Source organism: Hemiscyllium ocellatum, chromosome 31 (assembly GCF_020745735.1).
Source record: "Hemiscyllium ocellatum isolate sHemOce1 chromosome 31, sHemOce1.pat.X.cur, whole genome shotgun sequence".
In the NCBI taxonomy this organism is placed as follows: domain Eukaryota; kingdom Metazoa; phylum Chordata; class Chondrichthyes; order Orectolobiformes; family Hemiscylliidae; genus Hemiscyllium; species Hemiscyllium ocellatum.
The window spans coordinates 177351-205246 of NC_083431.1; the positions used below are offsets into that span (position 1 = coordinate 177351).

The window sequence follows — 27896 nt, forward strand, 5'->3', positions numbered from 1 at the left end:
TATGGATATAAGATAGCCAGCGTCATAAAACCAGAGCTCTCCTTTTCAGTTGATAAAATGTCAGAAACTCTAAGGACATAATTTTTGTGAATGTGTGATGCAGGTGTGAAGGGGTGTGTGTGATATATATATATAAAATATCTATTAGCATCTGCATTTTTGAATTTTGAACTAATGTTATACGGATTTTCTGTGTATCTTCAGAGGTTTAATTATTAACTTGTGAGTATTTTTGTAGACATGGTATTTTCTTTTAAAACATGATAGAAACACTTTCTGAAAAGTAATGGGACATTGTTTACATTGTGAGAGTTTATAGACAGTAGGAGATAGTGAGGACTGCAGACACTGGAGAAGCCAGAGTCAATAAAGTGTGGCACATGGAAAAAGAATAGTTGGTCAGGCAGCATCTGAGGAGCAAGAGAGTCGATGAAGGCTTAACCCTTCATCAGGACCAGGGAGGGGGAAGGGGGCTGAGAAATAAATAAGGGATGGGGCTGGGGGAAAGGTAGTTGGGATGGCGATAGGTGGGTGAAGATAGGTGATAATTGTGATAGATTGGTGGGAAGTGTGGAGCAGAGACGTGGGAGAGAAAATGGACAGGTAGGTCAGGTCATGAAGTTGGAGCTACGTTGGAGGGTTGGATGTGGGATGGAGTTGGGGAGGGGAGATTTCGAAACTGATGAACTCAATGTTGAAACCATGTGGCTGTTGGCTCCGGAGGTGGAAGATGAGATGTTCCACCTCCAGTTTGTAGGTGGCCTAGTTTAGGCAGTGGGAGGAGGCCTGGAATGCACATGGAATGGGGGAAGTGGAAGGGGAAGTTGAAATAGATGGCTACAGGCAGGTGGGGTTAGTTGGTACGGATGGATCAGAGATGTTCCCTGAAACATTCCACATGTTTGCGCTCGGTGTCTCCGACGTGGAGGAGACTACGTCGAGAGCAACAGATACAGTAAATGAGGTTCGAGGATACGCAAGTAAATCTCTGCTGGATTTGGAATGGAGGTGAGGGTGGAGGTGTGGGCGTAGGTTTTGAACCACTTATGATGGCAGGGGAAGGTGCCCGGTGTGGTGAGGTGGTCGGTGGGGAATGTGGATTTAACGAGGGAATCACAGAGGGAATGGTCCCAATGGAATGCAGATAGGTTTAGGGAGGGAAGTATATTTTTGGTGATTGAGTCTGACTGTAGATGGTGAAAATGGTGGAGACTGATATGCTGAATTTGGAGATTAGTGGGATGGAATGCGAGGACCGGGGATTTTATCCTTGTTGCGGTTGGGCAGTCAGGTTTGAGGGCAGAGGTGTGGGAAGTGGTGGAAATGTGATTGAGAGCATTGTTGATAATGGAGAGGAGAATTACAGTCCTGGAAGTAGGAGGACATCTGGGATGTCCTGGAGTGGAACCGCTTATCCTGGGAGCAGACATGGCAGAGGTAGAGGAATTTGGAATAAGGTATCGCGTTTTTACAGGAGGGGTTGTGGGACTGGTTGTAGTCAAGGTAGCTGTGGGAGTCAGTGGATTTGAAGTAGATATCAGTTTTAAGTCGGTTGCCGGAGACGGAGATGAAGAGGTCCAGGAATGGGAGGGAGGTATCAGAGATGGTCCAGGTGAATTTGAGGAGAAAGTGAGGACTGCAGGTGCTGGAGATCAGAGTTGAAAGTGTGGTGCTGGCAAAGCACAGCCATTCAGACAGCATCCAAGGAGCAGGGCGATGTTTCGGGCATAAGCTTTTCGTCAAGAATGAGGCTTGTGAGCCAAGGGTGCTGAGAGATAAATGAGAATGGGGTGGGACTGGGGGATAAGGTAGCTGAGAGTACGATAGGTAGATGAAGGTGGGGGTGAAGGTGATAGGTCAGCGAGGAGGGTGGAGCAGATATGTGGGAAGGAAGATGGCCAGATAGGACAATTCAAGAGGGCAGTGTCGTTGGAAGGTTGGATCTGGGAGAAAAAGTGGGTGGGGGAGGAGAGGGGAAATGAGGAAATTGGTGAAATCCACATTGATCCCATGTGGTTGGAAGGTCCTAAAGGCAGAAGATGAAGTGTTCGTCCACCAGGCGGTGGATGGTAAGGATTTGGTGATGGGGCAGTGGGGTTGCTTCGTGCATGTGTCCCGGAGATGTTCTCTGAAGTGTTCTGCACGTAGGCGTCCTGTCTCCCCAATGTAGAGGAGACTGCATCGGGAGCAATGGATACAATAAATGATGTGTGTGGAAGTGCAGGTAAATCTCTGACAGATGTGGAAGTCTCATTTGGAGCCTTGGATGGAGGTGAGCAGGGAAGTGTGGCATAGGTTTTGCAATTCTTCGGGGGCAGGGGAATTTGCCGGGAGGGGAGGGTGGTGGGCTGGTGGTGGTGGGTGGGGGGGGTGGACCTGACAAGAAAGTCGTGGAGGGAATGGTCCTTACAGAACACAGATAGGAGTGGGGAGGAAAATACATCACCGGTGGTGAGGTCTGTTTGTAGAGTGGCTGAAGAGCTTCAGGGCAGAGGAAACAACCTGGGCCGGGGGGGGTGCAGTTAGAGACTCACTGAGATCTTTGTAGAGAGAGGAGGAGGAGTTCTTCAAGACAGGCATCCTTGGTGAATTTGAGGTCAGGGTGGGGTGGAAGGTGCTAGTGTAGTGGATGAACTGTTCCAGCTCCTTGTGGTAGCACGAGGCAGCGCCGATACAGTCACTGACGAAGCAGAGGATAAGGTGGAGGATGGTGCCTATGGAATAGGGACTGTTCCACCAAGCCTATGAAGTTTATAGACAAAACAAAGTAAATAATGTTGTGCATTGGTTTTCAGAGAAGAGATTCTGTAATCTTATTTCGGCTGAAGTTAACACTTGTAGCTTGGAAGGAAAGTATTTTAGTTTCAGTTTAGAGCAAGATTAGATTAGATTTCCTACAGTGTGGAAATAAGTCCAACAAGTCCACCATGACCCTCGAAGAGTAACCCATCCAGACCCATTTCCCTCTGACTAATGCACCTAATACTATAGGCAATCTAACACAGCCAATTCACCTGAGGACTCTGGAGATCAGAGTCTAGATTAGAGTGGTGCTGGAAAAGCACAGCAGGCCAGGCAGCATCCAACGACAGGAAAATCGACGTTATGAGCAGGAGCCCTTCATCAGGAATTCCAAAATGTCAGTTTTCCTGCTCCTCAGATGCTGCCGGACCTGTTGTGCTTTTCCAGCACCACTCTAATTCACCTGACCTGCACATCTTTGGATTGTGGGAAGAAACCGGAGCACTCGAAGGAAACCCACACATACACAGGGAGAATGTGCAAACTCCACACAGACAGTCGCCCAAGGTGGGAATTGAACCTGGGTCCCTGGAGCTATGAGGCAGCAGTGCTAGCCACTGTGCTGCTCTAGGCAGAAATTTTAGCTGAAGCTGGATATGTAGAACAGTTGCAGAAAGTGAGGTAGTCTTAGGGCTGTTATTAAAAAGGTCACTTCAATATAAGGAGTTTAGTTTAAACATTCCTGACCAGAGTGTTTGGTTAAGACCCTGGAAGGGTTACTTGAAGCAGAGGAATTCTAAGGTCAGTTGAATGAAGGTTCCAACAAGAACAAACAATCAATATTTTCCATTCCTTTCAATGGTCAGTGCCTTTTAGACAGTGTCCTCCGCTCCTTTCAAACAATCATTTCCTTTCAAATAGTTAATGTCCTCAAATAGTTCTGATGTAATTTCCTTCTCTAAGATTTCAAAAACTCCTTTTCTCATCTGATTTTGCAAGTGCCTCTTGCCTGTCGCACTCACGAAAACAGTTGCTAGAATATCCTGGATTATGACAATGATATTGATTTTTTAAAAAACTGGCAGCTAAATGATTCAGTTTCAAGCCTATAACTGAGAGAATGACAACAACAAACCTACCAAATCTGTTGAAACTTGTTCGAAAATGTTACTTTTATCTGTGTGGTAAGCTATCTACACAAGTGACTGATTTTTAAAGGGATAGCAGCAGCAGCCAAGTTCATTTCACCATATATGGCTCTGGTACTGAGAAGGGGAGGAAAATAAGCAGAAGGCCAAACTGATAGGGGGTCAATAGTAAAGGTACAGATAGGGACTTCTGCAGTCAAAGATGTGAATCCAGGCTGGTATCAGGGTCAGAAATGTCACTGAGGGGCTGCAGGACATTCTGGAGCAAGTGGGTGCACTGCCAATGGTCATAGTACACATTTGTAGATCAAATGAATGCATAGTTGGAGAAGTGGTGTACCAGGGAGGGATTTAGATAGTTGAGGCATTGGGGACATTTTTGGGGAAGGTAAGACCTGTACAAGCCTGACAGGTTACATTTTAACTTTCTCTACGCCAGTCCAATACCAGCACTTCTAAATCAAGGTTACATCTGGACAGACCTGGTACAATCTCATGGGGGCTTTTGTTAGTTGTTTTGGAGACGTTTTAAACTAGAATAGCGGGGGGATGGATACCAAACAGGAGGCTTAGATGGGTTAGATTCAGATCAGGAAATGGGAAGTAGAACAATAGAGATGTCGTCGGCAACTCCAAAAAAAAAAGAAACAAGGATTAAAAAGTGTCCAGCAAAGGAAATTGAGAGGGTTGAGCTAATTATACTTCAAGGTGTATTACAAACAAGGCAGATGAACTGAGGGCACAGACAGACACAAGGCAGCACAATATCTTTGCTATAATGGAAATTTGGCAAACGGAGGAACCTGGATATAGAGTTTCCAGGCAGAACAGAGTGGGTGACAAAAAAGGAAGGGGATATAGAATATTAGTTAAAAAGTTAATTACAGTTGTGAGAAGGGATGATATACTAGACAGGTTAACAAATGAAGCTTTATGAGTTGAGCCTAGGATTAAAAAAAGGGCAGTTACATTGCTAGGAGTATACTACACACCCCCAAATACTAAGAGGGAAATAGAAGAACATGGAGACAAATTTTGGCCTGTAGGAATAATAGGTTAATAATTGTAGGAGACTTTAATTATCCCAATATCAACTGGGGTTTTAAACATTATAAAAAGGACCATCATGGGTGAAGATTTATGCACAGAATCCAGGACTTTTTTAAAAAAAAGTGATGGGCCCAAAAACGGGAGATGTAATTTTGTGAAATGAAGATGGGCAAGTAAGTGAAGTGACAATTGGCAACTAGATCAGGGATAGTGACCACAAATCGGTTAGATTCATTACTATTATGGAAATAGGCAGAGATAGGAGCAGACTGTATCGGAAAATATTTAATTGGGGGAGAGGGAATTACAATGCTATGTAGGCAGGAACTGGGGCACCTAACTAGCAGGAGAAAGTGAGGTCTGCAGATGCTGGAGATCAGGGCTGAAAATGTGTTGCTAGAAAAGCGCAGCAGGTCAGGCAGCATCCAAGGAACAGGAGATTCGACGTTTTTGGCATAAGCCCTTCTTCAGGAATGAGGAAAGTGTGTCCAGCAGGCTAAGATAAAAGGTAGGGAGGAGGGAGGAGGGACTTGGGGCAGGGGCGATGGAGATGCGATAGGCCGGAGTGGGGTGGCCGCGGAGAGGTCAGGAAGAAGATTTCAAGTTAGGAAGGTGGTGTTGAGTTCGATGGAATTGACTGAGACAAGGTGGGGAGGGGAAATGAGGAAACTGGAGAAATCTGAGTTCACCCCTTGTGGTTGGAGGGTTCCTACTCCGCCCCCACGCCGAAACACAACGCCGCATGTGTCTCCCCCCCACGCTGATCTCCATCACCACACCCAACTCCGCCCCCACGCCAAACCCCGCCCCCACGCTGATCTCTGTTACCACATCTAACTCCGCCCCACGCCGATCTCCGTCCCCGCCCCCGCGCCTAACCCCACCCCCACTCCCAGCTCCAGCCCCACAGCAGGTCCTATTTCCAGCCCTGCCGTGTTTTCAACATCCCTCCAGACTTCCTCCTCTGAGGATGAAAGATCAGTCCTCAGCAGAGGCCTCACCTTCATTCCCCTACGCTCTCGGATTAACGAGTTCAACACGTGGCGAGACATCGAATAATTCTTCCGTCGCCTTCGCCTCCGCACCTACTTCTTCAATCAAGATTCTCGCCCACCCTCTGACGACCCCTTCTCCCGCCTCCAACACAGCCCATCCACCTGGATGTCCCCTGCTGGCCTCTTACCCGCCCTCGATCTCTTCATAGCCAACTGCCACCGCGACATTAACCGCCTCAACCTCTCCACCCCTCTCACCCACTCCAACCTCTCACCCTGGGAATGTGCAGCCCTCCGCTCCCTCCACTCCAACCCCAACCTCACCATCAAACCGGCAGACAAGGGAGGCACGGTAGTCATTTGGCGCACCGACCTTTACACCGCGGAGGCCAAACGCCAGCTCATGGACACCTCCTCCTACTGCCCCCTTGACCATGACTCCACCTCCGACCACCAAACCATCATCTCCCATACCATCCATTACCTCATCACCTCATGGGATCTCCCATCCACCACCTCCAACCTCATAGTCCCACAACCCCGCACCGCCCGTTTCTACCTCCTGCCCAAAATCCACAAACCCGACTGTCCCGGCTGACCCATTGTCTCAGCCTGCTCCTGCCCCACCGAACTCATCTCTGCATACCTCGACACGGTCCTGACCCCCTTAGTCCAAGAACTCCCCACCTACGTTTGGGACACCACCCACGCCCTCCACTATTTTCGCTTCCCTGGTCCCCAATGCCTTATCTTCACCATGGACATCCAGTCCCTGTACACCTCCATCCCCCATCACGAAGGGCTCAAAGCGCTCCGCTTATTCCTTTCCCGCCGTACCAACCAGTACCCTTCCACTGACACCCTCCTTCGACTGACTGAACTGGTCCTCACCCTGAACAACTTCTCTTTCCAATCCTCCCACTTTGTCCAAACCAAAGGAGTTGCCATGGGCACCCGCATGGGCCCCAGCTATGCCTGCCTCTTCGTAGGATATGTGGAACAGTCCATCTTCCGCAACTACACTGGCACCACCCCCCACCTTTTCCTCCGCTACATCGATGACTGTATCGGCGCTGCCTCGTGCTCCCACGAGGAGGTTGAACAGTTCATCCACTTTACCAACACCTTCCACCCTGACCTCAAATTCACCTGGACCGTCTCAGACTCCTCCCTCCCCTTCCTAGACCTTTCTCTTTCTATCTTGGGCGACCGAATCAACATGGACATTTACTATAAACCGACTGACTCCCACAGCTACTTAGACTACACCTCCTCCCACCCTGCTCCCTGTAAAAACGCCATCCCATATTCCCAATTCCTTCGTCTCTGCCGCATCTGCTCTCAGGAGGACCAGTTCCAATACCGTACAGCCCAGATGGTCTTCTTCTTCAAAGACCGCAATTTCCCCCCAGACATGATCGACGATGCCCTCCACCGCATCTCCTCCACTTCTCGCTCCTTCGCCCTTGAGCCCCGCCCCTCCAACCGCCACCAAGACAGAACCCCACTTGTTCTCACCTACCACCCCACCAACCTTCACATACAGCGTATCATCCGCCGTCATTTCCGCCACCTCCAAACGGACCCCACCAGCAGGGATATATTTCCCTCCCTCCCCTATCAGCGTTCCGAAAAGACCACTCCCTCTGTGACTCCCTTGTCAGGTCCACACACCCCACCAATCCAACCTCCACTCCCGGCACCTTCCCCTTCAACTGCAAGAAATGCAAAACTTGCGCCCACACCTCCTCCCTTACTTCTCTCCAAGGCACCAAGGGATCCTTCCATATCCGCCACAAATTCACTTGCACCTCCGCACACATCATCTATTGCATCCGCTGCACCCGATGTGGCCTCCTCTATATTGGGGAGACAGGCCGCCTACTTGCGGAACATTTCAGAGAACACCTCTGGGACACCCGGACCAACCAACCCAACCACCCCATGGCTCAACACTTCAACTCCCCCTCCCACTCCACCAAGGACATGCAGGTCCTTGGACTCCTCCATCGCCAGACCATAACAACACGACAGTTGGAGGAAGAGTGCCTCATCTTCCGCCTAGGAACCCTCCAACCACAAGGGATGAACTCAGATTTCTCCAGTTTCCTCATTTCCTCTCCCCCCACCTTGTCTCAGTCAAATCCCTCGAACTCAGCACCGCCCTCCTAACCTGCAATCTTCTTTCCAACTCTCTGCCCCCACCCCACTCCGGCCTATCACCCTCACCTTGACCTCCTTCCACCTATCACATTTCCAATGCCCATCCCCCAAGTCCCTCCTCCCTACCTTTTATCTTAGCCAGCTTGGCACACTTTTCTCATTCCTGAAGAAGGGCTCATGCCCAAAACGTCGGTTCTCCTGCTCCTTGGATGCTGCCTGACCTACTGTGTTTTTCCAGTAACACATTTTCAGCCCTGATCTCCAGCATCTGCAGTCCTCATTTTCTCCTTGGTGGATCTTCATGCTGGCTTTGGCCTAACACCAATTCAGGAAAAACCAACCTAGATCTATGACCTCAGTAGCCACCAACAGCCCGGGCCAGGGAATCTGGAACACAGTCAGGGGGACTGTGAATGAAGATGGAGGAATGTACATCAGTCAATCGGACTATACAGTATGTTTGGATCGGCTCAGGCTTGGAGGGCTGAAGGGACTATTCCTGGGCTGTAAATGTTCTTTGTTCTATCTTTGTGAAGAAGGTTTTGTTGGAGCGCTGTGGGTGTGTGCTGCATAGGGCCATTTGCTGAGTCCATGAGGAAGGATGCGAGCCTGAGAGGGGTGACTATTCCTGGCAGCATGGGCCTATAGGTTAAGGCCTCCCTGTACACGGATGATGTCACTGTTTTCTGCACGGAGCCACTGTCCGTGCACAGACTCATGTGTATATGTGACCAGTTCTAATGGGCCTTTGGAACCAAGGTCAAGTGAGGCAAAAGTGAGGCTATGCTCTTCAGGAACTGGGCCGACCAATCCACCATCCCCTTCACCATCAGGACTGACCACCTGAAGGTGCTGGGTATTTGGTTTGGAGGGGCTGGGGCGTGCACCAAGTCTTGGGAGGAACATATCAGGAAAGTGAGGCAGAAACTGGATAGATGGAAACTTTCCATCATGGGTAAAAACCTGGTCATCAGGTGTGAGGCACTGTCAGTGTTGGTATATGTGGCACAGGTCTGGGCTATTCCCAGAACCTGTGCTGTTGCAGTCACCTGGGCCAGCTTCCATTTTATATGGAGATCAAAGATGGCCAGGGTCCGAAGGGCCTGGATGTATAAAGATCTGGGCAAACGGGGGAAAAAAAACACATCCATTGCCACCCTAACCCTGATGGCCACCTTTGTGTGTGGCTGCATCAAGCTGTGCGTGGATCCCCAGTACGCAAACACCAAGTGTCACTACGTACTGAGGTTCTACCTGTCCCGTGTTGCGAAGGATGGGCCTGGCCTCACTGCCGTGGAACAATCCAAGTAGTTGGATCGTTCGCTATCACCTGTCCTTCGTGGAGAAATTTATGAAGAAAAACACCTTTGACCACAAGTCCATCAGGAAGTGATTAGTACGTAGTGTCCTCAAGACCCTACGGGAAAAGGAGAGGGCGGATCCTGTCGAGCAGTTCCCTGGGCAGACTGTCAAAGTCATTTGGCAGAATGCCTCATCGCCAGAACTTTCGAACAAGCACCAAGACATGGCTTGGCTGGTTGTGAGAAGGCCTCTGTCTGTGAGATCCTTTGTGCATGTCCGGACTCTCTGTCGCACCACATGCTGACCTCAAAGGGGCTGCGCTGGGGACGAGAGTGAAACACACCTCCTTCTGGAATATGCCTACGCAAAGGAAGTCTGGGGAGGAATGCAATGGTGCTTGTCGAGGTTTGTCCCGAGCAGCTATGTAACGTGGGACTCTACATGCTGTACGGTCTGTTCCCTGGGACGCACACCGAGACAAACGTCAACTGTGCCTGGAAGATCATCAACTCGGTCAAAGATGCTCTTTGGTCTGACAGAAACCTGTTGATCTTCCAGCTGAAGGAGCTGACGCCGACTGAGTGTTGCAGACCGGCACATTCCAAGGTCCAGGACTACGTGTTGAGGGATGCATTGAAGCTTGGGGCACCTGCCAAGGCGCGGTGGGGAAAGACCACCGTGTAACGTCTGCCTGCCAAGGAAGAACAGGGGGCCCACTCAGTAAGTGGGCTCCGCTGGCGCCTCAACCAAACATATGGATGATAAACGTACAGACCTGTATGTACACAAATGATTAATTCTGATCTGTATATGCAAAGAAATGGAATGTTTATGTATGTATGGCATGACCAATTGTACAGATCAAAATATTTTATGAATAAAGTATATTTTGAAATAAAAAAGACATCCTGCAGGATTTGAGGGATGCTGGAAAAGCACAGCAGATCAGGAAGCATGTGAGGAGCTGGAAAATCGGGCAAAAGCCCAAAGGCCTAATCTTGACTCTAATCATCAGCATTAACAGTACCCACTTCTGCATGTCTTCAGGATTTCCCCAGCTCTGGTTATTTTGATGTGACCTTCACGAGCATGAAGCAATGTGAGCAGCTCCTGAAGCTGTTCAAGGAGAAAGAAGGGGAGGTTCTGTTCTCCATCCTGTCTGCAATGCTGTTGTGTGTTCTTCTTGCATAGAGGAGTCAGGTTGTTACAATCCATATGTACAAAACCCACATCCCAGCAGCTGATATCCTGACCTTCCTGGGAAGGTATGTGCAGGTGGAAGGAGACAGCACTGATTTTGTGGACCTGTTCAGAATCTGGACCAGGAAGCAGTAGGTCAAGGTGGCCCTGAGGGTGTACTCCAGTGGGAATATCCTCCACCCACCCTCCAGCTCCACAATTAGAAGGAGCATGGACTATCTGACTTATGCAGGGCAGCCTAGAGTGTATCAAACCTGTGGGAGGGAAGGACACATGGCAGCGAACTGTAAGGTGACCATGTGTAGGAACTGCAAACAGACAGGTCACCTGATCAAGTCTGTAAGGAGTCCAAAAGCTTTAACTTGTGTGGGGAACAGGCCACATGTATACGGCCTGCCCAAGGGCACCACGAATGCTCAATGGCCAGAGGTGGCAATGTGAGCAATAGGTCCCCAAAGATCAGCAAGGTACCACCCGTCCAGCAGCAGAACAGAGCTAGGCAGCACCCAGAAGGAAAGATGGATTGGAATGGAGCAGATGGCAGCCAGTGTGGAGGCAGAGTAAACTAGATGCCACATCTAGTCAGGGTCCTGATGGAAACAGTCAAAGACGCCAAGCTGCATGACATCTTAGCAGTCCTGCAGATGGAGTGCAGCGTAGATACACCTAGTGATGGGCAGACGGGACTATCCGCTCGAGAGTAGATTACCTGTTTGTGTCCTGAGCATTCTCGGTCAGATCCATGAACGTTAAGCCAGTGTTCTTCTCTGACCACTGCCTCCTGCTGCACAGCTGTCACCTACAGGACGAGCAGCAGGCTAGCAAGAGAATGTGGAAACTGAACACAAAGTTGTTGACCCCAGAAAACAGAGAGGAACACAAGAGGGATTATGCAGGTTGGAGAACCATGAAGCTCCTCTGAGTCTCCAGTGGAGAAGTGGGAAACAATAAGAGGGAACATCAAGAGGTTCTTCATCTACAAAAGGTGTTTAGAAGGTGACAGAGAGCAGGGAAAACTCCAAACTCCAGGAAAGTATACAGAAGTTGCTCCTGCTGCAGATGATGGGGGTTAACGTTATGGAGGACCTCCAGATGAAGGGCCAGCAAGCCTTGCTCTTCGTCTTGATGGCCTACTAGATAATCTTCAGGTCCAGGGTCGGCTCCTTGGAGCAGGACGAGACGTGCTCACGTATTTTCTTCCAGAAGGTGCACAAGGAGAGCTCCGTGCTCAGCAGCCTGAAGAAAGAGGAGGGCTCGGTAAGATCACCTCAGGCTGACAGCATGAGGATCAACAAATCCTTCTATGCCAGTCTGTATAACATGAAGCTCACCTGACAGCGTGGCCTCCCAGTCATTCCTGTTCTCTATCACTGAGGTGTTAGACAACAGCATACGGGAGAAGCTGGACCAGCCGCTATCTCTGGATGATCGGATCAAGGCCCTGGAGTCCTTTGAAAAGAATAAAACTCCCAGAAGTGATGGCTTACCAGTCAACTTCTATTCTGCTCTATGGCACTTAATTGGCCAGGACCTGCTGGAAGTGCGTCAGCATGCTTTGGGCAGGTACCATGAGGAAAGGCATCACCCTCATCTACAAGTAGAAAGGGGAAGACGGTGGAAATTGGCGACTAATCTCACTTAAAATGTAGATGACAAAATCTTGTCAAGGCCATTGCCAACCAGGTCAGGTTTACTCTGGGATCAGTGATTAACCCTGACCAAACCTGTGCTGTACCAGACAGGAAGATCGGGGAGAGTCTCGCACTCCTCAGGGATACAATGGCCTACGTGCAGGTCACGGGAGTGGACAATTGCCTCAGAGACCATGAGAAAGCCTTTGACAGGACATCACACACATGAGAAATGTTCCCTCTAAAATAGGCTTTGGGGAGGGAACCTGCAATTAGTCATAGATATGTACAGCATGGAAACAGACCCTTCGGTCCAACCTGTCCATGCCGACCAGATATCCCAACCCAATCTGGTCCCACCCGCCAGCACCCGGCCCATATCCCTCAAAACCCTTCCTATTCATATACCCATCCAAATGCCTTTTAAATGTTGCAGTTGTACCAGCTTCCACCACTTCCTCTGGCAGCTCATTCCATACAGGCACCGCCCTCTGCGTGAAAAAGTTGACCCTTAGGTCTCTTTTATAACTTCCCCCTCTCACCCTAAGCCTATGCCCTCTAGTTCTGGACTTCCCGACCCCAGGGAAAAGACTTTGTCTATTTATCCCATCCATGCCCCTCATGATCTTATAAACCTCTATGAGGTCACCCCTCAGCCTCCGACACTCCAGGGAAAACAGCCCTAGCCTGTTCAGCCTCTCCCTATTACTCAAATCATCCAATCCTGGCAACATCCTTACAAATCTTTTCTGAACCCTTTCAAGTTTCAAAACATCTTTCCGATAGGAAGGAGACCAGAATTGCATGCAATATTCTAACAGTGGCTTGTACAGTTGCAACATGAACTCCCAACTCCTATACTCAATATACTGACCAATAAAAGAAAGCATATCAAACACCTTGTCCACTATCCTATCCATCTGTGACTCCACTTTCAAGGAGCAATGAACCTGCACTTCAAGGGCTCTTTGTTCAGTAACACTCCCTAGGACCTTACCGTTAAGTGTATAAGTCCTGCTAAGATTTGCTTTCCCAAAATGCAGCACCTCACATTTATCTGAATTAAATTCCATCTGCCACTTCTCAGCCCATTGGCCCATCTGGTCAAGATCCTGTTGTAATCTGAGGTAACCCTCTTCCCTGTCCACTACACCTCCAATTTTGGTGTCATCTGTAAACTTACTAACTGTACCTCTTATGCTCGCATCCAAATCATTTATGTAAAATGACAAAACGTAGAGGAGCCAGCATCGATCCTTGTGGCACTCCATTGGTCACAGGTCTCCAGTCTGAAAAACAACCCTCCACCACCACCTTCTGTCTTCTACCTTTGAGCCAGTTCTGTATCCAAATGGCTAGTTCTCCCTGTATTCCGTGAGATAGAAAAACATAGAACATAGAAAAATACGGCGCAGTACAGGCCCTTTGGCCCTTGATGTTGCGCCGTCCCAAGCCCACCTAACCTACACTAGCCCACTATCCTCCATATGCCTATCCAATCCCTGTTTAAATGCCCATAAAGAGGGAGAGTTCACCACTGCTACAGGCAGGGCATTCCATGAACTCACGACTCACTGAGTAAAGAATCTACCCCTAACATCTGTCCTATACCTACCTCCCCTTAATTTAAAGCTATGCCCCCTCGTAATAGCTGACTCCATACGTGGAAAAAGGTTCTCATGGTCAACCCTATCTAAACCCCTAATCATCTCGTACACCTCTATCAAGTCACCCCTAAACCTTCTTTTCTCCAATGAAAGCAGCCCCAAGTGCCTCAGCCTTTCCTCATACAATCTTCCTACCATACCAGGCAACATCCTGGTAAACCTCCTCTGCACCTGTTCCAGTGCCTCCATATCCTTCCTATAGTATGGCGACCAAAACGACACACAATACTCCAGATGCGGCCGCATCAGAGTCTTATACAACTGCAACATGACCTCAGGACTCCAGAACTCAATTCCTCTACCAATAAAAGCCAGTATGCCATATGCCTTCTTCATAGCACTATTTACCTGGGTGGCAACTTTCAGAGATCTGTGTACATGGACACCAAGATCCCTCTGCGCATCCACACTACCAAGTATCCGACCATTAGCCCAGTACCCCATTTTCTTGTTACTCTTACCAAAGTGAATCACTTCACACTTGCCTACATTGAACTCCATTTGCCACCTTTCTGCTCAGCTCTGCAGCTTATCTATATCCCACTGTAAGCTGCCACATCCTTCCTCACTGTCAACAACTCTACCGACTTTCGTATCATCCGCAAACTTGCTCACCCAACCTTCTAGCCCCTCCTCCAGGTCATTTATGAAAATGACAAATCGCAATGGTCCCAAAACAGATCCTTGCGGAACACCGCTAGTAAGTGCGCTCCAAGATGAGCCTTTACCATCAACTACTACCCTCTGTCTTCTTCCAGCCAGCCAATTCCTAATCCAAACCTCTAATGCACCCTCAATGCCATATCTCCGTATTTTTTGCAGAGCCTACCATGGGGAACCTTATCAAATGCTTTACTAAAATTCATATACACCACATCTACCGCTTTACCCTCGTCCACCTCCTTAGTCACATTCTCAAAGAATTCAATAAGGTTTGTGAGGCACGACCTGCCCTTCACAAAACCATGCTGACTATCCTTGATCACATTATTCCTATCCAGATGTTCATAAATCCTATCCCTTCCAATTCTTTCTAAGACTTTGCCCACAACAGAAGTGAGACTCACTGGCCTATAGTTACTAGGGTTATCCCTACTCCCCTTCTTGAACAAGGGAACCACATTTGCTATCCTCCAGTCATCTGGCACTATTCCTGTAGACAACGAGGACATAAAAATCAAGGCCATGGCTCTGCAATCTCCTCCCTTGCTTCCCAAATAATCCTATGATAAATGCCATCAGGCCCAGGGGACTTACCTATTTTCACTCTTTCCAGAATTTCCAACTCCTCTTCCCTACATACCTCAAAGTCATCCATTCTAATTAATTGTGACTCAATATTCACATCGGCAACATTGTCCTGTTCCTGAGTGAATACTGACAAAAAGTATTCATTCAGTGTCTCTCCAATCTCTTCAGCCTCCACGTACAACTTCCCATTACTATCCTTGACTGGACCTATTCCTACCCTAGGTCATTCTTTTATTCCTAACATACCTAGATTAGATTAGATTACTTAGTGTGGAAACAGGCCCTTCGGCCCAACAAGTCCACACCGACCCGCCGAAGCGCAACCAACCCATACCCCTACATTTACACCTTACCTAACACTACAGGCAATTTAGCATGGCCAATTCACCTGAACCGCACATCTTTGGACTGTGGGAGGAAACCGGAGCACCCGGAGGAAACCCACACAGACACGGGGAGAATGTGCAAACTCCACATAGTCAGTCGCCTGAGGCAGGAAATGAACCCTTGAACAAGCTCCACATATTGATTGTGCCCTTCCCTTGAAGCCTACTTTTCCAAGCCACACATCCTAAGTCATGTCTCACTGCATCATAATTTCCCCCTATAACTCTTGCCCTGCAGTGCACACTTATCCCTCTCCATCACTAGAGTAAAAGACACCGAATTGTAGTCACTGTCCCCAAAGTGCTCACCTACCTCCAATTCTAACACCTGGCCTGGTTCGTTACTCAGAACCAAATCCAGTATGGCCTCACCTCTTGTTGGCCTGTCTACATATTGTGTCAGGAAACCCTCCTGCACACATTGGACAAACACCGACCCATCTAATGTACTTGAGCTATAGCTTTCCCAGTCAATATCTGGAAAGTTAAAGTCCCCCATAATAACCACCCTATTACTTTCAGTCTTCTCCTGAATCATCCTCACAATCCTTTCTTCTACGTCTCTAGGACTATTAGGAGGCCCGTAGAAAACTCCTAACAGGGTGACCTCACCTGTCCTATTTCTAACCTCAGCCCAAACTACCTCAGATAGCGAGTCTTCACCCATAGTCCTTTCCACCGCTGTAATACTATCCTTGACAAGCAATGCCACACCTCCCCTCTTTTACCCCCACCTCTGACCCTACGAAAACTTTTAAACCCTGGAACTTGCAACAGCCAATCCTGTCCCTGTTCTACCCATGTCTCCATAATAGCCACAATATCGAAATCCCAGGTACCAACCCATGCTGCAAGTTTACCTACCTTATTTTGTATACTTCTCGCATTGAAGTATACACACTTCAAGCCACCTTCCTGTATACAGGCACCCTCCTTTGAGATTGATGCCATGTTCCTAACTTCCCTACACTCTAGGTCCTGCACCCTAAAGCTACAGTCTAGGTTCCCATGCCCCTGCAGAGTTAGTTTAAACCCCCTCAAAGAGCACTAGCAAACCTCCCCCCAAAGGATACTGGTGCCCCTCAGGTTCAGGTGTAGACCATCCTGTTTATAGAGGTCCCACCTTCCCTAGAAAGAACCCCAGTTATCCAAATACCGGAATCCCTCCCTCCTGCACCATCCCTATAGCCACGCATTTAAATGTTCTCTCTCCCTATTCCTCAACTCCCTATCACGTGGCACGGGTAACAAACCAGAGACAACAATTCTGTGTGTTCTGGCTCTGAGCTTCCAACCTAGCTCCCTGAAAGCCTGCCTAACATCCTCATCCCTCTTCCAGTTATGTCATTGGTGCCAATGTGGACCACGACTTCGGGCTGCTCTCCCTCCCCCTTAAGGACCCAGAAAACACGATCAGAGATGTCACATACCCTTGTACCTGGGAGGCAACATACCAAACGTGAGTCTCTCTCGCCCCCACAAAACCACCTGTGCCCCGAACTATCGAGTCCCCGATAACTATTGCTCTGCTCTTCTCCACCCTTCCCGTCTGAACAACGGGGACAGGCTCCGTGCCAGAGGCCTGAACCCCATTGCTTACCCCTCGTAAGTCGTTCCCCCCCACAAGTAATCAAAACGGTATACTTGTTCTTGAGGGGAACGACCGCAGGGGGTCCCTGCACTGGCTGCTTCCTCCCAGTCCCCCTCACTGTCACCCATCTGTCTGCAATCTTTGGAGTTACTACTTCCCTAAAGCTCCGATCTATGACCCCCTCTGCCTCCCGAATGATCCTAAGTTCATCCAACTCCAGCTCCAGTTTCCTAACGTGGTCTTGGAGGAGCTGGAGATGGGTGCACCTCCTGCAAGTGTAATCAGCAGGGACAAATATGGCATCCCTACCTCAAACATGTTGCCTCGGGTTCCTCCCCTGCGCGCCTTTATAGGAAATAAAAACCTACCCAGGTAAGCTTGTGCTACACCAGCTTCCGGGTCTGCTCCGTGCTTTTAAAAAAACTTGCTAATCACTCTCCCATGGGGAACCTTGTCGAATGCCTTAGTGAAGTCCACATAGGTCACATCTACCATTTTGACCTCAATCTTCTTTGTTACTTCCTTAAAAAACTCAATCAAGTTTGTGAGACATGATTTCTCACGCATAAATCCATGTTGACTATCCTTAATCAGTCCTTGCCTTTCCAAATACATGTACATTCTGTCCCTCAGGATTCCCTCCAACAGCTTTTCACCGCAGAGAGCGGCGCAAGCTGGGCGGAAGTGAGGTTGGAGCGCAGAGCTGGTCGGGAAGGTAAGTGATTGGTATTTAAGCGGGTGTGTTCTAAACCCCAGGCCCTACTTCGTAGGGCCTCCCTCCCATCCTCCTCCTCTAACCTAACTTTAAAGTCCACAGGTAAACGACTCAGTGTTATTGACTCAGTGTTCTTGTTTTGGAGACAAAGTATACAGTCATGGCAGCGCAGGCAGTGGCATGTTCCTCCTGCAGGATGTTTGAGGTAGGGGTGACCACCGATACTCCTGCCGACTTCGTTTGCAGGAAATGCAGTCAGATCCTGCTCCTCACCGAACGAGTTAGGGAACTGGAACTGGAGTTGGATAAACTGAGGATTATTCGAGAGGCTGAGAGGGTGATTGATAGAAGCTACAGGGACATAGTTACGCCGGAGAACAGAGGTAGCTGGGTAACAGTTAGAGGTGGGAAGGGGAAGAAGCAGGCAGTGCAGGGTTCCCCTGTGGTCGTTCCCCTAAACAATAAGTATACAGCTTTGGAAACTGTTGGGGGGGACAGCTTTGCAGGTGTAAGCTGCAGTGACGGGATCTGTGGCGTGAGGTCTGGCTCTGAGACTCAGAAGGGAAAGGGGAGAGGAAGAGAGCGCTAGTTATAGGAGACTCTCTAGTTAGAGGGACGGACAGGCGGTTCTGTGGACATGGGCGAGACTCTCGGATGGTTTGTTGCCTCCCGGGTGCCAGGGTCCGAGACGTCTCGGACCGTGTCTTCAGAATCCTTAAGGGGGAGGGTGTGCAGCCAGAAGTCGTGGTACACATTGGCACCAACAACATAGGTAGGAAGAGGGGTGGGGAGGTCATTCAAGAGCTCAGGGAGTTAGGCTGGAAGCTAAAAGCTAGGACAGACAGAGTCGTCATCTCTGGGTTGTTGCCGGTGCCACGTGACAGTGAGGCAAGGAATAGGGAGAGAGTGCAGTTGAACACGTGGCTGCAAGGATGGTGTAGGAGGGAGGGCTTCAGGTATTTGGACAATTGGACTGCATTCTGGGGAAGGTGGGACCTGTACAAACAGGACGGGTTGCATCTGAACCAGAAGGGCACCAATATCCTGGGGGGTAGGTTTGCTAGCACTCTTCGGGGGGGTTTAAACTAATTTGGCAGGGGGAAGGGATCCGGACTTGTAGTCCAGCAAGTAAGCTAGCTGTTTGTCAGGATGTCCAAGAATGTAGGGAGGCTGTGGAGAAGGTAGCACTGACAGGGAATACTTGCGGACACAGAAATGGGCTCAAGTGCGTATACTTCAACGCAAGGAGTATCAGAAATAAGATGGGTGAACTTAAGGCATGGATCGGTACCTGGGACTACGATGTTGTAGCCATCACGGAAACGTGGATAGATGAGGGACAGGAATGATTGTTGGAGGTTCCTGGTTACAGATGTTTCAGTAAGATTAGGGAGGATGGTAAAAAAGGAGGGGGGGGTGGCATTGCTAATTAGAAATGGTCTAACGGCTGCAGAAAGGAAGTTTGAGGGGGATCTGCCTTTGGAGGTAGTATGGGCTGAAGTCAGAAATAGGAAAGGTGCAGTCACCTTGTTGGGTGTTTACTATAGGCCCCCCATAGCAGCAGAGATGTGGAGAAACAGATTGGGAAACAGATTTTGGAAAGGTGCAGAAGCCACAGGGTCGTAGTCATGGGCGACTTCAACTTCCCAAATTTTGATTGGAAGCTCTTTAGATCAAGTAGATTGGACGGGGCGGTGTTTGTGCAGTGTGTCCAGGAAGCTTTTCTAACTCAGTATGTAGATTGTCCAACCAGAAGGGAGGCCATATTGGATTTGGTACTCGGTAATGAACCGGGACAAGTGATGGGCTTGTTAGTGGGTGAACATTTTGGTGATGGTGACCACAATTCTGTGACTTTCACCTTGGTTATGGAGAGAGATAGATGCGCACAACAGGGTAGATTTTACAACTGGGGGAAGGGAAATTACGATGCTGTAAGACAGGATTTGAGGAGCATAAGTTGGGAGCATAGGCTGTCAGGGAAGGATGTGGTGGAAATGTGGAACTTTTTCAAGGAGCAGATACGATGTGTCCTTGATATGTATGTACCTATCAGGCAGGAAAGAAACGGTCGTGCGAGGGAGCCTTGGTTGACGAGGGAGGTTGAATGTCTAGTAAAGAGGAAGAAGGAGGCTTACATAAGGTTGAGGAAACAGGGTTCAGACAGAGCAGTGGAGGGATACAGGATAGCCAGAAGGGACCTGAAGAAAGGGATTAGGAGAGCTAAGAGAGGGCATGAAAAATCCTTGGTGGATAGGATCAAGGATAACCCCAAGGCATTTTATGCGTATGTGAGAAGCCTGAGAATGACGAGAACGAGGGTAGGTCCGATCAAGGACAGTAGGGGGAGATTGTGTATTGAGTCGGAGGAGATAGGAGAGGTCTTGAATGAGTACTTTTCTTCAGTATTTACGAACGAGAGGGACCGTATTGTTGAAGAGGAGAGTGTGAAACGGACTGGTAAGCTAGAAGAGATACTTGTTAGGAAGGAAGATGTGTGGGACATTTTGAACAACTTGAGGATAGACAAGTCCCCCGGGCCTGACGGGATATATCCTAGGATTATGTGGGAAGCAAGAGAGGAAATTGCAGGACCGTTGGCAATGATCTTTTCGTCTTCACCGTCAACGGGGGTGGTATCAGGGGACTGGAGAGTAGCGAATGTTGTGCCCCTGTTCAAAAAAGGGAATAGGGATAACCCCGGGAATTACAGGCCAGTTAGTCTTACTTCTGTGGTAGGCAAAGTAATGGAAAGGGTACTGAGAGACAGGATTTGAGTATCTGGAAAGGCACTGCTTGATTAGGGACAGCCAGCACGGATTTGTGAAGGGTAGGTCTTGCCTTACAAGTCTTATTGAATTCTTTGAGGAGGTGACCAAGCATGTGGATGAGGGTAGAGCAGTGGTTGTAGTGTACATGGATTTTAGTAAGGCATTTGATAAGGTTCCCCATGGTAGGCTTATGCGGAAAGTCAGGAGGCATGGGATAGAGGGAAATTTGGCCAATTGGATAGAAAACTGGCTAACCGGTCGAAGTCAGAGAGTGGTGGTAGATGGTAAATATTCAGCCTGGAGCCCAGTTACAAGTGGAGTTCCGCAGGGATCACAAACAGTGAGACAAACGGTAGTACCCATGATGATAAGAAAACGACAAACACATAACCTCAACACCAAGGAGAGGGAAGCACTGAAAGCACTGAAAAATGACAAAAACATAATCATACTACCGGCAGATAAAGGCAGAATGACGGTCATCCTAGATAAATCAGACTACATCAGTAAAGCACAACAACTACTCGCAGACACCAACACCTACCAAATGAAGGATTCCGACCCCACACCACAACTCACCAATAGAATAAACAACACACTAAGGAATCTACAAAAAAACGGACAGATAACCAAAGCGGACCAGCAAAGAATGAAACCTGAAAGCAACAACACCCCCAGATTCTATGGACTACCCAAAGTACACAAACCAGACATCCCACTCAGACCCATAGTATCACTACCAGGGACACCAGCATACAAACTGGCCAAAGAACTACAACAAAAACTGAAACACCTAGTCAGCGGATCCAAACACTCCATACAATCAACACAGGAATTCTTGGACGTCGTCAGGAATACACACATAGACAAAGAAGAAATCATGGTATCATTCGACGTGACGGCACTGTTCACTTCAATTGACAAAACCCTAGCCAGGGAAACAATAGCCAACCTACTGGACATACATAACAGAACACAGGAGGCCGAACCTATCAACAAGGACGGCATACTTAAACTACTGGACCTGTGCCTCACCACACACTTTACATTCAACAATCAGATATACGAACAAATCAACGGAACACCCATGGGATCACCAATCTCGGGACTCATAGCAGAGGCAGTTATGCAAAGGTTAGAACATACAGCCATACCACAAATCCAACCCAAACTCTGGATCAGATATGTTGATGACACCTTTGTAATCATCAAAAACACAGATATAGAAAAAACACACCGAATCATCAACGCCACACTCACAGGAATCCGATTCACACGAGAAGAGGAAAAGGATAGCCAACTCCCATTCCTAGACGTGTTAGTAGAGAGAACACCCAACGGAGAATTCACCACAAGGGTACACAGGAAACCAACACACACAGACCAAGTCTTAAACTATTAAAGTAACCACCCCAACACACACAAACGAAGCTGCATCAGGACACTATTCAAAAGGGCCACAACACACTGCAGTACACCAGAACTGCGAAAAGAGGAAGAGGAACATCTATTCAAGGTATTCGCCAAAAACGGATACCCACGCAACTTTATCACCAGATGCCTAAGAGATAGACCGAGGAACGAGGACATGCCACAACCAAAAGGACTAGCCACTCTACCATACGTCAGGAGTGTCTCAGAACTGACAGCCAGACTACTGCGACCCTTAGGACTCATAACAGCACACAAGCCGACATCCACGCTCAGACAACAACTCACTAGAACAAAGGACCCAATACCCAGCATGAGCCAAACTAACGTAGTTTACAAAATACCATGCAAGGACTGCACAAAACACTATATAGGACAAACAGGAAGACAGCTAACAATCCGCATCCATGAACATCAGCTAGCCACAAAACGACACGACCAGCTATCTCTAGTAGCCATACACTCAGACAACCAGCAACATGAATTTGACTGGGAAAACACCACTATCATAGGACAAGCCAGACAGAGAACAGCCAGAGAATTCCTAGAAGCATGGCATTCATCCCCAAACTCCATCAACAGACACATCGACCTGGACCCCACATACAAATCACTGCAGCTGAAACTGACACCCGGAAGCGGCAAGAACAAACCAATATAAATACCGGAAGAAACATCAAAGCAGCGCTTCACACGAGGCTCCAACAGCACTGATGATGTTCCCTAGCCAGGGAACGAAACGTTTGCAGCAAAAACTTCCAGCTCGGCGAGCAGAACCACAACAACGGATACCCGAGCTACAAATCTTCAATCAGATTTTAAATATAAATATCTCAGCAAGAGGCCCAGCAATCCCTTCAGTCTATATCTTCCATATCCTTCTCCATAGTAAATACTGATGTAAAATACTTGTTTAGTATCTCACTCATTTTCTGTGGCTCCACACAAAGGCCGCCTTGCTGATCTTTGGGAGGCCCGATTCTCTTCCTAGTTATCTTTTGTTTTAGATTTAGATTAGATTCCCTACAGTCCTTAATGTATTTGTAAAAACCCTTTGAATTGTCCTTAATTCTATTTGTCAACGCTATCTCATGTCCCCTTCTTGCTCTCCTGATTTCCCTCTTAAGTATACTCCTACTGCCTGAATACACTAAGGATTCACTCGATCTATCCTATCTATACCTGACATAAGCTTCCTGCTTTTTCTTAACCAAACTCTCAAATTTCTTTAGTTATCCAGAATTCCCTATACCTATTAGCCTTTCCTTTCACACCGACAGGAATATACTTTCTCTGGATTCTCGTTATCTCATTTCTGCAGACTTCCCATTTTCCAGACGTCCCTTTACCTGCGAAAGTCTGCTCCCAATCAGCTTTCGAAAGTTTTTGCCTAATACCGTCAAAATTGGCCTTTCTCCAATTTACAACTTCAACTTTTAGATCTGGTCTATCCTATTCCATTCACTATTTTGAAACTAATAGAATTATGGTCGCTGGTCCCAAAATGCTCCCCCACTGACACCTCAGTCACCTGCCCTGCCTTATTTCCCAAGAGTAGGTCAAGTTTTGCACCTTCTCTAGTAGGTACATCCACATACTGAATCAGAAAAGTTTCTTGGACACACTTAAATTCCTCTCCATCTAAACCCTGAACACTATGGCAGTCCCTCTCTATGTTTGGAAAGTTAAAATCCCCGACCATAACCACCCTATTATTCTTACAGATAGCTGAGATCTCCTTACAAGTTCGTTTCTCAATTTCCCTCTGACTATTAGGAGGTCTAAAATACAATTCCAATCAGGTGAACATCCCTTTCTTATTTCTCAGTTCCACCCAAATAACTTCCCTGGATGTATTTCCAGGAATATCCTCCCTCAGCACTGCTTTAATGCTATCCCTTATCAAAAACGCCACTCCCCCTCCTCACTTGCCTCCCTTTCTATCCATCATGTTCCAGGATACAAATGCAACATTAAGCTGACAATCCTGCCCATCCCTGAGCTATGTTTCTGTAATTGCCATGATATCCCAGTCCCATGTTCTTAACCATGCCCTGAGTTCATCTGCCTTCGCTGTTAGGCCCCTTGCATTGAAATAAATGCAGTTTAGTTTATTAGTCCTACCTTGTCCCTGCCTGCCCCGATTGTTTGACTCGCTTCTGTTCTCAACTGTACCAGTCTCAGATTGATCTCTTTCCTCACCATCTCCCTGGGTCCCACCCCACCACCTTGCTAGTTTAAATCCTCCCGAGCAGCTCTAGCAAATTTCCATGCCAGTATATTAGACCCCTTCCAATATAGGTGCAATCCGTCCTCCTTGTACAGGTCACTTCTACCCCAAAAGAGATTCCAATGATCCAAAAATGTGAATCCTTCTCCCATACACCAGTTCCTCAGCCATGCATTCATCTGCTCTATCCTCCTCTGCTGGCAACGCGTCCCAGGTACCCACTACCCTCGCTAGCTCGTAGCACCAGGAGTAATCCAGATAGGACTACTCTCAAGGACCTCCTTTTTAAATTCCTGCCTAACTCTCTGTAATCTCCTTTCAAAATCTCAACCTTTTCCCTTCCTATGTCATTGTCCACATTAGAACCAATGACCTCTTGCTGGATCCTCTCCCCCATCAGAACATTCTGCACCCTCTCTGAGACATCCTTGATCCTGGCACCAGGGAAGCAACACCATTCTGATTTTTCGCTGCTGGCCACAGAAACGTCTGTCTGTACCTCAGACTAGTGGATCCCCTAACACAATTGACCTCTTGGAACCCGACGTACCCCTTGTTGCATTGGAGCCAGTCTCAATACCAGAAACTTGGCTGATCGTACTACGTTCCCCTGAGAATCCATCACCCCCTACATTTCCAAAACAGCATATCTGTTTGAAATGTTTATAGCCACAAAAGACTCCTACACTAGCTGCCTACCTCTTTTACCTTTCCCGGAATTAATCCATCTATGTGTCTGTATCTGAGACACAAAGATTGGTGGAGTAGCAGATAATGAAGGGGACTGTCAGAGAATACAGCAGAATATAGATCGATTGGAGAGTTGGGCAGAGAAATGGCAGATGCAGTTCAATCTGGACAAATGTGAGGCGAGGTGATGCATTTGGGAAGGTCCAATTCTAGAGCAAACTATACAGTAATTGGAAAAGTCCTGGGGAAAATTGATGTACAGAGAGACCTAGGTGTTCAGGTCCATTATTCCCTAAAAGGTGGCAACACAGGTCAGTAGAGTGGTCAATAAGGCATACAGCACGCTTTCGTTCATCGGACAGGGTATTGAGTACAAGAGTTGGCAGCTCATGTTACAATTGCATAAGATTTTGGTTCGGCCACATTTGGAATACTGCATACAGTTATGGTAGCCACATTACCAAAAGGATGTGGATGCTTTGTAGAGTGCAGAGGATGTTTGCCAGAATGTTGTCTGGTACGGAGGGTGCTAGCTATGAGGAGAGGTTGAGTAGATTAGGATTATTTTCATTGGAAAGACAAAGGTTAGGGGGAACCTGATTGAGGCCTACAAAATCATGAGACGTGTAGACAGGGTGGATAGCAAAAAACATTTTCCCCCCAGAGTAGAGGACTTAATTACGAGGAGTCACAGTTCAAAGTGAGGGGGAAAAAGTTTAGGGCAGTTTTGTGTGGAAATTTCTTCACACAGAGGGTAGTGGGTGCCTGAGACGTGTTGCCAGCAGAGATGATAGTGGCGGAAATTATAGCATCATTTAAGATGTATCTAGACAGATACATGAATGGGCAGGGAGCAAAGGGATACAGATCCTTAGAAAATAGGCAGCATTAGGGACTGTCAAAGAATACAGGAAGATACAGGTAAACTGGAGAGTTGGGCGGAAAAGTGGCAAATGGATTTCAATCCAGACAAATGTGAGGTGATGCATTTAGGCTAGACTAATTCTCGAGCGAATTATACAATGAACAGAAGAGCCTTGGGAAAAGTTGATGGGCAGAGAGTTCTGGGAGTGCAGGTCCATTGTACCCTGAAAGTTGCTGCACAGATGGACAGAAGGGTCAAGAATTCATATAGTATGCTTTCCTTATTGGATGGGGTATTGAGTATAAGAGCTGGCAAGTCATGTTAAAATTGTGCAAGACATTGGTTCAGTCGCATTTAGACTACTGTGGACAGTTCTAGTTGCCACAACACCAAAAGGTCGTGGGCACTTTGGAGAGGGTGCAGAGAAGGTTTACTTGGATGTTGCCTGGTATGGAAGGTGTGAGCTATGAAGAGAGGTGAAGTAGGTTAGGTTTGTTTTCATTAGAAAAAAGGAGATTGAGGGGGGGCCTGGTTGAGGTCTACAAAATCATGAAGGGTATAGACAGGGTGGGTAAAGATAAGTTTTTTCCGAGGGTGAAGGATTCAAAAATGAGAGGGATTCAAGGTGAGAGGTGGAAAGTTTAAGGGGGATACACACAGCAAGTACTTTACACAGAGGATGGTAGGTCTAGAATGCATTGCCAGCATAGGTGATAGAGGCAGGCATGGTAAATTCAGTTAAGATGCATCCGGACAGATGCAGGAGTAGGTGGGGAGCAGAGGGATACAGATGCTTAGGAATTGGGCGACAGGTTTAGACAATAGATTTGGATCGGCTCAGGCTTGGAGGGCTGAAGGACCTGTTCCTGTGCTGTAAATTTTCTTTGTTCAGGTTTAGATAGAGGATGTAGGTCAGCCAGTCTCGGAGGGCTGAAGGGCCTGTTCCTATACTGTAATTTTCTTTGTTCTTTATCTGCACTTAGAAGACATGCCGGAGAGCTCATCCACTGAGGCAATATGGGTAGAGCTCTAAAATAAGATGGGTGCAATGACAGTGATGGAATTATATTATAGGCCCCCAACAGCCCATAAGACATTGAGGAACTTCCCCAATATTGACTGGAACTCCCTTAGAGCAAGAGGCTTAGAAGGGGCAGAATTTACTAAGTACACCCAAGAGGGTTTCTTTAAACAGTGTGTGGATAGTTCAACCAGAAGAGTGGCCATACCAGATATTGTATTAGCCAGGTTATTGACCTTTCAGCATTTTGGAAACAGTGATTGCAACTCCTTAAGTTTTATGAGAGCGAGGAATAAGGATAAGTCAGGATCTTGCGGGAAGATAATAAATTGGGAAAAGAGCAAATTACATCAGTATTAGGTATGAGCTAGGGAGTGTCAATTGAGAGGAGCTGTTATCAGGCAAGTCCACATTTAATATGTAGGAATTGTTTGAAGACCTGCTGATGAGCGTTCAGGACCGGCAAGTTCCAGTAAGGAGAAAGGACAAGGATGGCAAGTTAAGGAACTTTTGGATAACAAGGGAGCTTGTGAATTTAGTCAAAAGAGAAAAAAAGCAGCATATGTCAGGTTTAGGAAGCTAAAATCGGACATATAATTTATGTGCATTTGGAAAAGCATGGCCGAATTAGGGACAGTCAGCATGTCTTTATGCATGACAGGTCACATCTTACTAACCTGATTGAATACCTTGGTTACCTCCTCAAAATTCAATGAGGATAGAGGAGTGGATGTTGTCTATATGAATTTTAGTAAGGCTTTTGAGAAGATCCCTCAAGGTAGGCTCAGCCAGAAGATTAAAATGGCTTGGCCATAGAAGGCAGAATGAAGTGATGGAAGGATGTATTTCAGGCTGGAGGTCTATAACTAGTGGTGTTCTGCAGGGATCCTGTAATGGGACCTCTGCTGTTTGTGATAAATACATTTAAATGACTTGGATGAAAATGTAGATGGGAGGGTTAGTGTGTTTGCAGATTATACAAAGATCGGTGGAGTTCTAGACAGTGTAGAATTTTGTTAAAGGATACAGCAGGATATAGATCAGTTG

General features: G+C 47.6%; 1 protein-coding gene across 1 annotated transcript in view; it reads right to left on the minus strand.

Moving 5' to 3' along the window:
- Nucleotides 1-27896, minus strand: part of LOC132830416 (integrin alpha-E-like) — a 396956-nt gene that overhangs the window by 169503 nt on the left and 199557 nt on the right. The window lies entirely within an intron of this gene.